This window comes from Dasypus novemcinctus, chromosome 5 (genome assembly GCF_030445035.2).
Source record: "Dasypus novemcinctus isolate mDasNov1 chromosome 5, mDasNov1.1.hap2, whole genome shotgun sequence".
NCBI classification, from domain to species: domain Eukaryota; kingdom Metazoa; phylum Chordata; class Mammalia; order Cingulata; family Dasypodidae; genus Dasypus; species Dasypus novemcinctus.
In genome coordinates this window covers 35,731,722-35,746,749 of record NC_080677.1, presented here as the reverse complement: position 1 = coordinate 35,746,749, position 15,028 = coordinate 35,731,722, and the positions used below count along the sequence as shown (strand labels likewise).

General features: G+C 38.5%; 1 non-coding gene across 1 annotated transcript in view; it reads left to right on the top strand.

Moving 5' to 3' along the window:
• LOC101441453 (uncharacterized) overlaps positions 1 to 12,844 on the top strand; it is a 44,764-nt gene extending 31,920 nt beyond the window's left edge. Inside the window, exon 3 of the transcript XR_009185788.2 lies at positions 12,705 to 12,844. This is a non-coding gene — a transcript (uncharacterized protein). The remainder of the gene's footprint in view (positions 1 to 12,704) is intronic.
• The last annotated feature ends 2,184 nt before the right edge of the window (positions 12,845 to 15,028 follow it).

Below are 15,028 nucleotides of genomic sequence, written 5' to 3'. Positions count from 1 at the left end.
AGCCATCTTGCTCCAAATAGACTTTGGTGAGGGGAGTAATTTATGCTTTATGGCCGGGTTTCTGTAAACTCCTATTCCAAATAAATACCTGTTATAAAAACCAACTAATTTCTGGTATTTTGCCTCAGCACCCCTTTGGCTGACTAATATACTCAGTCTTTACAGATTATCCTGAGCCAGTGTTCTCCTTTACACCTTAGCCATATGTTGAGTTTTGAGAATAGCTTGAGTCAAAAGTGTAGTTTCCTCCCTAGTCCATTTTGCATATGTGTTTTGTTCTGGGCATGTGTATGAGGCCCTACGAATTCCCCTATTTACATGGATCTGAACTTTCCCTCTTTCCTAGGAAAGAGTGCTTCCTCACAGTTCAGGGAACTGTGACATAGACAGTAAACCTGTGACCCAGAGAGCTATGCCTTGATTGCTTTACCAGAGCATTGTGTAGGAGAGCTCTGTGAGCAACTGTCTACACACAGGGCAAATTCTGAGATGGGATCCTGTGGTGAGTGTCCTGGTTCAGTCCCTCAGGCGCCACCAGGCAGATTGGGCCAGACATACCAGCTACTACTATGTGCACTAGGGTTTCTTTGCTTCCTCTGGGACCAGGGACTTGCACTGGGAATGAGGGCCAACTCCCTGAACAGCCAGTGAGAGGATGGGGAAGTGGCATCCAGGGTGCCACAATATCTACCATTTTTAAGTTGACTCTTTATTGATTTAGTGCTCACCATGTGAAATCTTTTAACTTTTCTGAAGCTTTGAGAAAGATTTTTCTACAAGTTCTTTCTGGTTGTTCAAAGCTTCTGTGGGGGGGAACAGAACCCTGGATCTAATTATTCTGCCATCTCGATCTGTTCAGGAACAACCTTCAATGTTCTTTTAAAGTGATTGTGTGTCCTTGTTAGGCCTTTTTCACTCCAGGTCATATAGTACTCTCAAACCACTTTGAATAAAGAAATGCACATAAAAGACCCAGCAAGTTGCCAGAAATTAGAATCTCTGTTGACCAGTTCCTCCCTTTCTGCCATGAGCTACACATACTTTCTCTGCATTTTGACATTCTTAGTTCTCTTCCTTACTCTCTGTATCACTTTTCTTTTACATATAGCCTCTGATTACTTGTGTTTGCTTCTTCATAACTTTAGTTTTTATCCCCTGTATTAGTGAGCCAAAGGGGTGCTGCTGCAAAATACCAGAAATCTGTTGGCTCTTGTAAAGGGTATTTATTTGAGATAGAAGCTTAGTCATCAGGTCATAAAGCATGTTACTTCCCTCACCAAAGTCTGTTGCCATGTGTTGGAGTAAGATGGCTACCGATGTCTGCAAGGGTTCAGGCTTCCTGGGTTCCTCTCTTCCTGGGGTTCGTTTCTCTTGGGGCTTTGCTGCTCTGGTCTCGCCACAAGACTAGCTGTAGACTATCAGGCAAATGGCTTTTGTCTTTTCCTGGAGCCTCTGCCGTGTCTAATCAAGACTCTTCTCCTTCCTCACATATGTGCTTCTCTGTGTGTTTACTTCCGGGTCTCCAGGATCAAAACTGTCTCCTCCCTTCTTTGCAGTGCAATTTCTGCACTTGGTGGGCAGGGACTCAACATCCTACTGATGTGGCCCAATCAAAGCCTTAATCATTATTTAATCAAGTAAAAGTGAAACCTCTTATATGCCCGGAGGAACAAACCAGTTTACAAACGTAATCCAATATCTATGTTGTAATTCATAAACAGTATCAAACTGCTACATCCCCTAACCCCACTTCATTGTTCCTTTTTGTGAATTCTTTCTCTATTGGCTTTTCCTGCTAATCCCTAGTTTTCCCATGTCTGACTGGCCTGTCTTTTTGTAGGAAGCCTCTGGTATAGGTCTTTAATGCAAATCTAGTGAGCTATAGACAGGGAGATGAAGTCATGTGGCAGCACATGATTAGCTAAGGCTTTGGGCAGGCTCTGTCAACCTATGTTAAAATTTTTTCCAGACATTACTCCTAGGCAGTATTATGTAGAGAAAATATTTTAGGAATGGGTCTTTCCCCCTGAAATTACATTCCAAGGTCAAATCTGTGGAGGATTTATTTCTGAGTCTTTTGCAGAGAACCATCTGAACTTCTGAACTCTTGTGAACATATTGTATCTTTTTAAGTAACTTTACCTCTGGCTGTAAATTCCTTACAAGATTAATACACATTGATTCTTTAGCATCTTTGGCTGATAGCTTCTCTACTTGCTGGTTTCTGCTTTTGCTGTTGGTACTTACTTTACTTATAATCATGACAGCACAAATTGCAGAGCACTGAATAAATGCAGAAATGGGATTTGAAGGAGAGATTTTAAGGACGGCTTAGTTGTCCATTAGTGTTTTTATGTTCCTATCACAGTGTTTGCATAAAAATACAAGGAAGCATTTTAAGCCAGGCAGTGTCAAATGCAGTGTTTTTAAAACTTTTTTTGTCTGCAAGCTATAGCAAGAGAATTTCTTTATCAGAATACCATAGTGTATACTTATTTGTGCATGTGCATGTGTCTGTGTGTGTAAAAATTATATATATTTATACTATGTAGTATATATAAAGCTGAAATGGAAGGTTCACAAAGTAAAACCTGTAGTGTGTGCAGTCTACTTTGATTTTATTTTTTTAATAAATTTATTTTTTTAATAAATAGTAGTTATAGTCTATTAAGTTGATTTTTGTTCTCAACTTTTAAAGCAATTGAGGGGAGCAGATGTAACTTAAGTGGTTGAGTACCTGCTTCCCATGTATGAGGTCCCAGGTTCGAGTCCCACTACCTCCTAAAAACAAAAACAAACATGAAAGAAACCAACTCTTATTGGGGAGTGGATATGGCTCAGTGGTTGAGTGCTTCCCATGTACAAGGTCCTGGGTTCAATCCTTGGTATCTCCTTAAAAAAAAAAAGTGAAAAAACACTTGAGATCTGGACTGAGAGTTTGGATGCCTACTTTTCACCCATTTGTTTGACGTTGGACAGTAATTAATCCTCTCATGTGTCATGTTCCTTACCTTTAAAATGAGGGTATTCTAATTTAAATATTCACAGATTCTTTGTCTTTACTTTTCCCTAATAATAATATTGAATTAAGATATTTGTTTTTAGTTCCTGGCTAGGGAGAAACCACTGAAAAATTGCTTAAATATCCAGTTGTTTACATGGTGTGTTATTAGGCAGCACCATAATAGAGCTTTGAACACTACTGTTCTCCAAAGATCCTGTAAATTGGAGTAGAGGCCTATAATGAATATAAAAATTAAGAAGAAAATTTCCTCCTTGTTCTTTCTCTACTTTTGTATTCCTGAACAAAGAGTAGAGTTTGAAAAATTGCATTTAAAATGATTAATAACAGTTTTAACTTAGCACAGTGGCAGATTGCTATCTAGGCTTTATTCCATACCTCCTCTTGGCACTGTCCCCTTCAAATTATTAAACACCAGTGAGAATATGCTTTCTGTGTAAAGATCATTGTATCAGATCATTACTGTTCCTATATATTACCAAACAGCAAGTACTGCCACTCTCAGAAGAAAGGGGAACCCAAAGCTCTCTTTGCTTTGGGTTTCCTTTTGTTCATTTTGGACGATTTCTCCCAACCAGGCCATTCCATGCTGGGGATTGGTTCCCTCTCATTCTCATTTGTTTGGTACCTGAGAAGAATGAGATATTACTGACACCCCCAAGATTATGGTCAGAAAAGAATTCCAAAGGTTTTAGTTGGAAGGAAGTTGGAACCAGACTTTGTACTTGATCCTCTTTCTCAGATCGAATATTACCTATTCCAGAGGGTCATCCTTGATATCACATCTCATATAGACGTCCCCAGTCATTCTCTCACATCACCCTGTTTCTTTTCTTCATAGTACTTATCACAAGCTGAAATTTGCTTGCTTCTTTGTTTGCTTGTTTGTTGTCTCACTCCTGCTGAAGCACAAACTGCAGAAGAATGGGAATCCTGTCTATCCTTTTGAACCACCATATCACCAGTAGGTACTTAATAAATGTTGTGAATGAATGAGTGAACAAATGATTGAACCTACTTCTTTCATCTTTGAAATGAAACTACATGCAGGAAAGGTTGTGCTTTAGTCTAATCTTTTAAGCATCCCCCTCCCCAAATTATTTTTTCTTTCTTATCAATGTGTTTGCTGATCATGCTAAAGGTCTCAACATCCAGAGTACCTTATCTTTATTTTACTTTGCATTTTTTATATTCTGATTTTTTGTCTATGTAAATAAGACCCAAGATTTAAAAATCCTTCTTGAAGCATCTTTGTGAACTTTGATTTACATAAATAAAGCATATTTGGAACTTTAATGTCTCAATTGATAATTTTAAGAATGATCCAGATTACACATCTTCAAGATTTTAAGGTCATTGCCTTAAACTGTCATTACTGTTTTCTGGTTAAACATTTTTTTTTTTTCAAGCAAAAAAAGAGCAAAGGATCATTCAGTATTATAGTTCATTCTGTATTTCCAAATACAATCTTTCCAGTTGGAGGTAAGGGTGGTAATATGGTATACAGAAAAACCCTAGACAGTGAGTCAGAACTCTGTTCTGGAAGAATACAGTTTATGACATTAATGCCAATGAAATATTTTATGTTGACCACAAATTCTGAGTAGAAACTTTCAAGCCTGCAGCTTTTCTGAAAACTGTCTATTGTATATGTATTTATATGAGAGGATATAAGGAAACAAGTGTTGAAAATAGAAATAGTATATAAATGTAAGTATTATTATTACTATTGTATGAGATGGAAGACTACTTGATTGAGGGGTCCTGGGGATTGAACCATGTCCACCTTGAAGACGTGTTTAAGTCCTAAGACCTGGTCCTGTGGGTATGAACTCATATGTAAATAAGATCTTCACAGATTCTATTAAGATGAGGCCAGATTGAATCAGGGTGGGTTTTGACCCTATATGACTGGAGTCTTAAAATCAAAGGAAATTTGTACATGATAGTTGAAGAAAGAGACAGAAAGAAAGATTGCATGTCATAGAGGCAAAGAGTGATTGCCAACAAGCCACCACCAGAACATTACAGACTTTGGAAAAGGCTTGGGCTGCTGATACTTGGATTTTGGATTTGTAACATCCAGACCTGAGACAATAAATTCCTGTTGTTTAGCCAACCAGTTTGTTGGTATCTGTTTTAGCAGCCCTGGTAAACTAAAACATTGGGGGATTTTTTTGGGTAAGTAATGGGAAGTAAATTTGGTCTTTTGGGGACTGTAATATGGATGGCCATGGTACATAACGAGAAGAATTTTATTTGATTCTGGTAAAATATCTCTAGAATTGACTCATGTTACTCAGATTGTCAAGGATTAGTGGAGAGTTCTGGGAAGATGATGTTGGAATAGGCAGGCAAGGCTTAACTCTCTTATAAAAACAACAAGAGGGAAGCAGACTTGGCCCAATGGATAGGGCGTCCCCCTACCACATGGGAGGTCCTCAGTTCAAACCCTGGGCCTCCTTGACCCATGTGGAGCTGGCCCATGTGCCGTGCTGATGCACACAAGGAGTGCCCCCCCCCTGCAGGGGTGTCCCTCATGTAGGGGAGCCCCACGTGCAAGGAGTGCACCCCATAAGGAGAGCCACCCAGTGTGAAAGAAAGTGCAACCTGCCCAAGAATGGCACTGCTCACACCAAGAGCTGACACAGCAAAAGCAACAAAAAGAAACAGATTCCCGGTGCCGCTGATAAGGATAGAAGCGGTCACAGAAGAACACACAGCAGATGGACACAGGGAGCAGACAACTGGGACGGGAAGAGGGGAAGGGGAGAGATAAAAAAAAAAAAAACCAACAAAACAGGAAAGGGCCAACAGGTGTCTGAGGGAGCTGCTTTGGGGGTTAGGAGACCAGGACAGTGGTGCACAACTACCAGGAGGCCAAGAGACAGAGAGATAAAGAACCCGAAACAATAAGTGTGAGTTACTAAAACCCAGTGGTGGCCCACTCTCAAGACTTTGAGCCTGGATCAAACCCCTGGCTCAATGCAGTCCACTGAGAGGGGAACAGACGTCTTCCTCCCTGTCAGCTGTTAGAAGGAAAGAGGGAGGGTGAATCAGAGGACTTCTCTTCAGTGAGTTTGGCCACTTTGAATCTCAGCTCTGGCCAGACCACAAACACGGGAAAGTGGAGACTGAAAAAAACACCTCTGTGGAAAGGTTGACCAGTGAGTGCCATTTGCTGGCTGGCCAGAAAGTTTCAAAGGGAAAAACACTGCTTTTTACTCTACCCCTGGGAGAAAATTTGAGCCCCATTAGTGAGTCCCTGGTCCAATTTGGTAAGCTGAGCAATTTTAAAGAATAAGTTGAACCAAAAATCAAAGAAGAGCCATGAAAAAACAAACAAATACTAGGCAAGAGAGAAATTAACCATTAATATATTCACCAACATACTCAGATGACTGGACATCAGCAAAAAATTACAAGCCATACTAGGAAAATGGAAGAGATAGCCCAGCTACGGCAGTTTGATATTATTTATGAATTCCAAAAAGAGATATTGATTATGTTTGCAAACTGGTCAGTTCCTCTGGGCATGATAGCCTTTGATTGTATTAAATTCAGACGTTATGTTTACTTGATTAAATTAAGATTAGGGCTTTGAATTGGCTACATCAGTAGGGCATTGAGTCCTCACCCCCTCCCCTTGGTGGGTGGACACTCACACAGAAAAAGACACAGCAGAGGAAGGGAGACAGCTCATTAGACATGGCAGAGGCCCCAGGAAGAGAAATGAGCCTGCTAGTCTACAGCTGACCTTGTGAAGAGTCCAGAGCAACTGAGTCCAGAAAGAAACAAGCCTCAGAGAGAGAGACAAGCCTTATGTCAGCCTATAGCTGATCAAAAGAAGCTGGAAGCACAGAGCCTTAAGAGGAAGAAGGGGGAAGCGGACTTGGCCCAGTGGTTAGGGCATCCGTCTACCACATGGGAGGTCTGCAGTTCAAACCCCGGGCCTCCTTGACCTGTGTGGAGCTGGCCCATGCGCAGCACTGATGGGCGCAAGGAGTGCTGTGCCATGCAGGGGTGTCCCTGCGTAGGGGAGCCCCACAAGCAAGGAGTGTGCCCTGTAAGGAGAGCCACCCAGCGCAAAAGAAAGTGCAGCCTGCCCAGGAATGGCTCCGCATACACAGAGAGCTGACACAACAAAAAGAAACATAGATTCCCGTGCCGCTGACAACAACAGAAGTGGACAAAAGAAGAACACAGAGAACAGACAACTGGAGTGGGAGCAGGGGCAGGAAGGGGAGAGAAATAAATAAATAAAATAAATCTTTAAAAAAAGAGGAAGAAGGAAGGCTGAAACCTCACAGACTTTGCCTCCCATCTTTCTTCAACATGTGACAACAGACTTTGGGTGAGGAAATATCTCTTTAGGGCCTCTTTAGGGCCTCATGACTGTAAGCTTCTAAACAAATAAATACACTTTATAAAAGCCAACAGATTTCTGGTACTTCGCATCAGCACCCCTTTGGCTGACTAATACACCAACCGAAGGAACAAACCAAATATACTGATGAAATACAGGATTTAAGACAGCTAATCAATGATAACCACACAAATCTCCTAAAACAAGTCAAAGAATTGAAAGAAAATATGACTAAAGAGATAAAGGATATTAAGACATTGGGTGAGCATAAAGAACAAAGCAGTTGAGTGCCTGCTTCCCACCTGTGAGGTCCTGGGCTTGGTCCCTGGTGGCTTCTAAAAACAAAACCAAACAAATGAAAAAACCAACTCAGGGTAGCCGATGTGGCTCAGTGATTGAGCAACGAATTCTAGCATTTGCTGTCCCGGATTCAGTCCTCAGCCCTGGTATCTCAAAAAACACAAAACAAAAGAACAATTTGAAAGCCTGCAAAGAAAAGTAACAGAGCTTATGGAAATGAAAGACACAATGGATGAGATTAAAAATATATTGGAGGCACATAAAGGCAGATTTTAATTGCTCCAAGACAGAATTAATGATTTTGAGGACAGAACATCTGAACTTGAAAAGACAGGAAAGTAGAAAGATAAAAGAATGGAAAAAATGGAACAGGGCATTGAATGACAACACAGAATGCACAAACGTATGTATTATTGGTGTCCCAGGATGAGAAGAGAGTGAAAAAGGGCAGAAAAACTGAGGACATAAAAACTGAAAACTTCCCAAGCTTTATGAAGGACATGAAAATCAGTATCCAAGCAGAACAACACACCCCAATCAGAATAGATCTGAATAGACTTACTCTGAGATACCTACTATTCAGAATGACAAATACTAGAGATAAAGAGAGGATTCTGAAAGCAGCAAGAGGAAAGGTATCATATGCAAGGGTATCTCAATAAGACTAAGTGCTGATCTCTCATCAGAAACCATGGAGTGAGAAGAAAGTGATATGTATTTAAGGTATTGAAAGAGAAAAAACTGCCAGCCAATTTCTCTAATGAATATAAATGCAAAAAATCCTCAACAAAATACTTGTAAACTGAATCCAAATGCGCATGAAAAGAATTATACACCACAATCAAGTGAGTTTTATACTAAATATGAAAAGGTAGTTCAACACAAGAAAATCAACTAGTGTAATAAACAACATTAATAAATTGAAGAAAATCATATGATCTCAATTGACAAAGAAAAGCCATTTGACAAAATCCAGCATCCTTTCTTGATAAAAACACCCCAAAACACAGGAATAGAAGGAAGATTTCTCAACATGGTAAAGTATATATATCAAAAACCACAGCTAGCATTGTACTCAATGGTGAAAGACTGAAAGCTTTCCTGCTGAGATTGGGAAAAAGACAAGGATGCCCACTTTCACCACTGTAATTCGGTATTATGCTAGAAGTTCTAGCTAAAGCAATTAGACAAGATAAAGAAATAAAAGGCACCCAAATAGGAAAGGAAGAAGTAAAACTGTTGCTGTTTGCTGGTGATATAGTCCTGTATCTAGAAAATCCTGAAAAAAATCCACAACAAAGTACTAGAACTAATAGATGAGTTCGGCAGAGTGACAGGATGCAAAATTAATATGTGAAAATAAGTAGCATTTCTATACAGTACTGATGAGCAATCTGAGGAGGAAATCAGAAAAAAATTCCATTTATAATAGCAACTAAATGAATAAATATTTAGGAATAGACTCAACCGAGGACATAAAGGAGCTGTTTTCAGAAAACTACTTAGCACTGCTAAAAGAAACCAAAGAAGACTTAAATAAATGGAAGGACATTCAGTGTTCATAGACTGGAAGAGTAAATATCATTAACCATATCAGTGCCAGCTGGGCCCTGAGCCTCAGCAAAGTTGCATCACCTACTCTCTGGTTTGTTAGACTTACCCAGGTCAGCTAACAGGATGGTGAGGATGGTCAACCACCACACCAGGGAACCAAAAGAGTCTACAGCTGCAAGCAGGAGAATCCCATCCATCAGCTATGTGAGATCTAAGCCCCCTCTCGATTTAAAGGTGGAGTGGACATCGCCATCCCAGGGTACACAGGATGGAGGAATAAAATATGGATTAGAGTAGACTTACTGGTATTCCACTATAGAATTATTGTGACTCTAGGAGTGTTAGAAACTGTATCATTGATGTGGAGACAGTGGCCTTGGGAGTTGCTGAGGGCAGGGAGAGGGAAGAAGTGTGATATGGGAGCATTTTGGGGACTTGGAGTTGTTCTGAATGATATTGCAGGGTCAGATGAGAACATTATATATCCTACCATAACCCATTGAATGGTCTGGGAGAGGGTGTAAAGTACAATGTAAACTATAATCCATGCTGTGTAGCAGTGTTCCAAAATATATTCATCAAATGTAATGAAAGTGCCACACTCATGAAAGAGGTTGTTGATGTGGGAGAAGTGGGGGTGGGGTGAAGAGTGGGGGTATATGGGAACCTCTTTATTTTTTAACATAACATTGTGTGATCTATGTATCTTTAAAAAATAATAATAAAAAAATCATTAACTTATCAGTTCTACCTAAACTGATTTACAGATTGAACACAATCCCAATAAAAATTCCAACAGCCTTTTTTTATAGAAATGGAAAAGCCAATAATAAATTGTTTCTCCCTTCAAATCGAGGAATATTTGCCTCATATATTTTATGGCTCTACCGTTAGGTGCATATATGTTTATAATGGTTATGGCTTCTTGTTGAATTGAATCTTTTATCACTGTGTAATGACCTTATTTGTCCCTTGTCTCAATTTTTGCCTTAAAGGCTATTTTATCTGATAATAGTATAGCTACCTCAGCTCTCTTTTGCTTACTACTTGCATGATATGTATTTTTTCCATCTTTTCACTTTGCACTTGCTTATGTTTTTGAATTTAATTTGTAATTGGGTCATGTAGTTGGGTCATGTTTTGTCCATTCTACCAATTTCTGCCTTTTGACTGGGAAGTTTAATCCATTTATATTTAAAGTAACTAGTGATAATGCAGGATTTTCTTCTGCCATTTTGCTATTTACTTTTCGTAAGCCTTATAGCTGTTTGGGTCCTCAATTCTTCCATTAATGCCTACTGTCATATTTATTTGATTTTTTGTATTGTACCATATTAAACCCCTTCTCATTTTTTTCTTGATATATTTTTCATATAGGTTCTTTGTGTTTACCAAGAGGTTACAATTTGACATACTAAATATATAGCAATCTATTTTTTATTTGATACCAACTTGATTTCAATTGTATATGTATACAATATTCCTATATACCTCTGCCTCCCACCTGTTTCTGTACTTGTTGCAAATTGTATCTTTGTACATTGTATGTCCAAAACTATAGATTTATCATTACTTTTTATGTGTTTGCATTTTAGCACCTGTAAGAAGTAAGAAGTTACGTAGCAAAATGTACAACCAAATACTACTGTCGTTATAATTACACAAATGGTTACATTTATTTCTTTTTGTTGCTTTGATCTACTGTCTAGTGTCCTTTAATTTTAGTTTGACCCTAATTTAGCTTTGTTGTATGGCAGGTCTAGTGGTAATGAACTCACCCAGCTTTTATCTCCCTCCTTTTTGCGGGAAAATGTCTCAAGAAATGAAGTGCTTAGTTGGCAATTGTTTTCTCTTAACTCTTTAAGTATTTCAACCCACTGCCTCCTTGACTCCATGGTTCTAATGAGAAATTGGTATTTAATTTAATTTGGACTCCCTTGTACATAACGTATTGCTTTTATCTTCATCTTTCAGAACTCTCTCCTTATTCTTTGCATTTGACATTTTGATCACCACGTGTCTGGGCATATATCTCTTCAAGTTTATCCTGTTTGGTATTCAGTGGGCTTCTTTTATGTGCATATTTATATTTACATCATTTGCCAAGTTTGGGAAGTTTGTTGTCATTATTTCTTTGAATATGCCTTCCATTCTATTCCCTGCTTCTTCTCCCTCTCGGACTTTCATAATGCATATATTGGTGTGCTTAATGGTATCTCAGAGATCTCTTAAGCTATTTTTGCTTTTTCTAATTCTCTTTTCCTTCTGGTCCTCAGCCTGACTCACTTCAATTGTCTTGTCTTCAAGTTCACTAATACTTTCTTTTTCTAGCTCCAACTTGCGGTTGGAATTTTTAATTTCATTTATTGTGGTCTTCAGCTCCAGTAGTTCTGTTTGGTTCCTTTTTAAGATTTCTCTTTATTGACATTTTATATTGCTCATTCATTGTTTTTCTCATATCCTTTAGTTCTTTCTATGTGCTTTCCTTTATGTCCTTGAGTGTACTGAGAATCATTTTTTTAAAAATGTTTTTTGATATGTATGTCCCAAATTTGGTCCTCTTCATTGATGGCTCCTGGGTTTCAATCTTGTTACTTTCTTTGGGCCATCATATCCTGAGGAGCATTTCGCACATCCATTTTTAGCAGATGGAAGGAGGCCAGGGACTCACAACGGAGTGTCCAGCCGACTGCACACTACCTAGTAAGCATCTGAAGGAGAGGCAAGCAGCAGTTTCTCCTTTGGATCTTAAGGCCTTTGTGTTGTTGATTCAACACTTGCTCTGTAAATGCAGCCCTTTAACTGTTTTCCATAGTTTTGAGGAAGGGTCTTAATTTAAGTCTCTTCTTGCTTTTGCCTGGGGTAGTTTGGAACAATGGCCACCTTCAGGCCTGGGCACCACAGTGATCTGAATTAATTAATCAAAAGCAGTGATTACCTGTTGAACTGCACACCCCTAAATCTTGGGGGCCCTGCTGGCACCAGCAAGCTGCAACAAGGACCAGGATGTGTACCTCACTGCTTCCTGCAGTGAGTCTGGGTGATAGATGGGGGTGGCAGCTGCATAGAGAGTGAAATACACAGGAATTTACTGCAATTTACTAACCTCTTCCTCCCGCTCTTCCCTAAATGCTTCCCAGTGTTTTACTAGATTCTGGAGTTTCAACATAGTTGATTAAGACAGTTCCAACCTGCTTATTAGTTGTTCGGGAGCAGGGACTTATTTCTAGAGTATCTTACTCTGCCATCTTCCTACAATGCACCCTTCTAGTTTAAATTTTGAAGAGCTGTGTAAATGAAACTACTAAAAAACTTGAAAGCTTACTTAGTGGTGGAGAAAGTTGTTAAAGAAGATTATATTCCAAATCAAAACTATTTATAGAATGTGTTCTGAACTTTGTCATTTACTATGTTATTGATACAGATTAAGGCTAATCACCTTTTTTCTTCTCAATTTTACAGTTAACTGGGAATTGGAGGCAACCTTGCTGAAGATGAAGAATATAGAATATTAGAAGAGTTTTTTCTTTTCAAAAGACTTGTTGGTGGCTGCTCCTAGTTAACACTTTTCATTTGAGTGTGCTCCCTTCATCAGAAATGTTTTTTACAATCTCAAGAAAAAATTTGTCTCAGAAATTGAGTTTGCTCTTGCTTGTATTTGGACTCATTTGGGGATTGATGTTACTGCACTATACTTTTCAACAACCAAGACACCAAAGCAGTGTTAAGTTACGTGAACAAATATTAGATTTAAGCAAAAGATATGTTAAAGCTCTAGCAGAAGAAAATAAGAACACCGTGGATGTTGAGAATGGTGCTTCTATGGCAGGATATGGTAAGATACCCTACAATGTTTCTTGTCTTCTCTTCCTTAACTAATTCCCATTTAAAAATAGTCATGGGAAATGAATTCATTACTTCAAGTATAGGTCTTTACAAAGTAATATTTTCTTGAGTTTTTGTTATGAAAAATTTCAAATGTAGTGAAAAATATAATAAAAGTAGTATGATAAATGTCTGTATCTATTACCAAAATTTAATAATTAACATTTTGCAATATTTTTGTTTACTTTTTTGAAAAATATTTAAATTATAAAAACTGTGACATTTCACTGCCAGATATTTCCATATGTATCTCTAAAAAAATTACCATTTCCCTACATAATTAAAATATGCTTAGTTAGTATTTAAATTTTCCCAGTTGTCCCACTATAAATCAGTAATTGTATAATGTCTGTTAATTTCTAGGAACAGCATTTGCCTATATTTCCAGTATTTTTATTGTCTTTCTTTTTTTTGCACCCTGGCCTCCTGGTGTGTTTTAAGTTCCTTATGCAAGTAATGTCCTTTCTTATACTTTAAGACCTTAAAAAAAGAGAGAGACAGTGTTCTGTCTGTCTGGAACTCTGTGTGGGTATGTGATTATGTGTGAGTATGTAGGCATTTTCTGTATTTCAAGATCTTTTTTTTTCTTTATTAGAGAAGTTATAGGTTTATAGAGCAACCATGTATAAAATACAGGATTCCCATATACCACCCTATTATGAATACCTTGCATTGGTGTGGGATATTTGTTACAATTGATGATAGTACATTTTTATAATTATACTATTAATTAAGTTCATGGTTTCACTTAGGGCTCACTGTTTATATAGTGTAGCTCCATGGATTTTTTAAAAATATCAGTGCCTTTTTAAAAATCAAAATGATGCATGTATTTAAAAAATCAAAACATGTTATGAGGCTTGCAGCAGTGAATTCTTTGAGGATCTCATGCTACCATCATCCTGTGGATTCCATTTGTCCCTCTCTTGTGTTGGATCCCCTGTGTATTAGTTAGCCAAAGGGGTGCTGATGAAAATACCAAAAATTGTTTGGTTTTTATAAAGGGTATTTATTTGGGGTAGAAGCTTACAGTTACCAGGCCATAAAGTGTAAGTTACTTCCCTCACCAATCTGTTGTCATGAGTTAGAGCAAGATGGCTGCCAACATCTGCCAGGGTTCAGGCTTCCTGGGTTCCCCTCTTCCTGGGGTTCATTTCTGTCCTGGCTCAGCTCCTCTGTTTTCCCCACAAGGTCAGCTGTAGACTTTGAAGCTCTCTAGGCTTTGCCTCTCTCCTCAAGGTCAGCTGTAGACTATCAGGCGACATGCTGTGTCTCTCTCCCTGGGGCTCCTGCTGTGTCTGAGGAACCATCTCTATTCCTCTTGTTCTTCTCCTGTGTGTTCACTTCCCAGTTTCCAGCTCAAAAACTCAAGCAGCAAAACTGCAACATCAAAACTCCAGCTAACTCCTCTGCTTTGACCTATTGTTTTATCTCTAAGTCCCCACCCTCTTGGTGAGCAGGGACTCAAGGTCCTACTGACATGACCCAATTAAGGCCCTAATCATAATTTAATTATGCCCAGGTACAGACCAGTTTACAAACATAATCCAGTATCTGTTTTTGGAATTCATATACCATATCAAACTGCTACACCCTGTTTCATTGAATCCTGTAGATTTCTCTTTTTTGATTACTTCATCATTTTTGACGAATAAATCTTCCAACAAGTTCCTGAGAGAGGAGCAAGAGAGTAAAAGTTTTGAGTTTTTGCAATCTGTAAAGGTTTTTTTTTAAATTTAATTTAAATTTTTTTACCATACCATCATGTTAATTGAAAGCTTACTGGGTATAGAATTTTAAGTTGAAAATAATTTCCCTTCAGGTTTTAAAGGCTTTGCTATACTTTTTTTTCTGCCCTAGCTTTCACTGTTCAGTTTGAGAATCTAATGGTTTTGTGATTT